Genomic DNA, 1,360 nt, shown 5'->3' on the forward strand with positions numbered 1-1,360 from the left:
ATTGGTCATGGAGCCAACACAATTCCCATGGAACCAATCCCAGATGCACCCGTTGGTGAGCAGCCTCCAGACCACATTCCAAAGCAATCAGGTAATTATTGTTTCCTCTTCTCAAGTTTCTCAGGAGAAAAATCCTGAGCAAAGAGATTTTTTCAGAGAATGAGAATGCCACAGCCAGGGGCTCAGTGTGGCTGCTCCAGCTACAGGATGATTTGGATTTATCACTGGGGAACAGTGAGAGCAGCACACGGTGAGGTGTGTGTCCATCCATGGGGAAAGCTGCTTGTCCACAGGCTGGATTTGAGCATTTTAGAGGTCTTTTCCAACCTGAATGTCTCTGTGATTCTGGAATCAGCAGGAGCAGCTCTGCAGGCAGCAGGACAGGCTGTGTCTGCCTGTCCCGGGGGAGCAGAGCAGGGGGGCGGGAAGGGGGGCTTATAAATAGACTCCAGTTCTCCCAAGAGGAGACATGGAGACATTCCTGGCACATTTCCTCCTCATCCTGTCACGCTGCTTGCAAAACAATCCCCAGCGAGGAAGGGGCTGGCTCCAGCCCCCAGGGAGGGGCAGCGGAAGGCGGCGGGGAAGGAGGGGGGCAGCAGGGGCAGGGGGCCCCCAAAACCCCCCCGGACCCCCCAGCTCACACCAGGGACACCCAGAGACAGGGACACACCAGCACGGCCACTTGGGTGTTCATGGTGGCTCTGCCTGTGGCTGCAGACTCCAAAGTGAACTAAAAATTCTGTCTGGAGTCATCTGCATCCATCAGGACAAGCTGTGTCCCCGGGATTTTGGAGCAATTAGTACATGGGAAACACTGAACCCACAGCAGCCCAGCCTCAGCAACCCTCCCTGGAGATCCCTGATCCTGGTGGTGGGGGAAACCCCAGCTGGAGGAAGAGAAGGTTCAGCAAGGCAGCGACGCTGCTCTCGCAAAGGTGTGGAACCAGCATCCCCCTGCTGCTTCCACAATCCCATCACCGGCCCCAGCATCCCCCTGCTGCCCCCAGAACCCCACTGCTGCTTCCAGAACCCCATCACTGCACCAGGAGTCCCATCACTGCATCCAGAACCCCATTGCTGCACCCAGAACCCCATTACTGCTTCCACAGTCCCATCACTGCATCCAGAATCCCATCACTGCCTCCAGAACCCCACTGCTACATCCACAGTCCCATTACTGTCTCCGGAACCCCACTGTTGCCCCCAGAATCCCACTGTTGCCCCCAGAACCCCACTGCTGCCTCCAGAATCCCATCACTGCCTCCAGAACCCAAATGGTACATCCAGAGTCCCAGCACTGTCTCCAACACCCCACTGCTGCCCCCAGCATCCCATCACTGCATCCACAGTCCCATCA

The sequence above is a fragment of the Geospiza fortis genome, unplaced genomic scaffold (assembly GCF_000277835.1).
Source record: "Geospiza fortis unplaced genomic scaffold, GeoFor_1.0 scaffold27, whole genome shotgun sequence".
NCBI lineage: Eukaryota > Metazoa > Chordata > Aves > Passeriformes > Thraupidae > Geospiza > Geospiza fortis.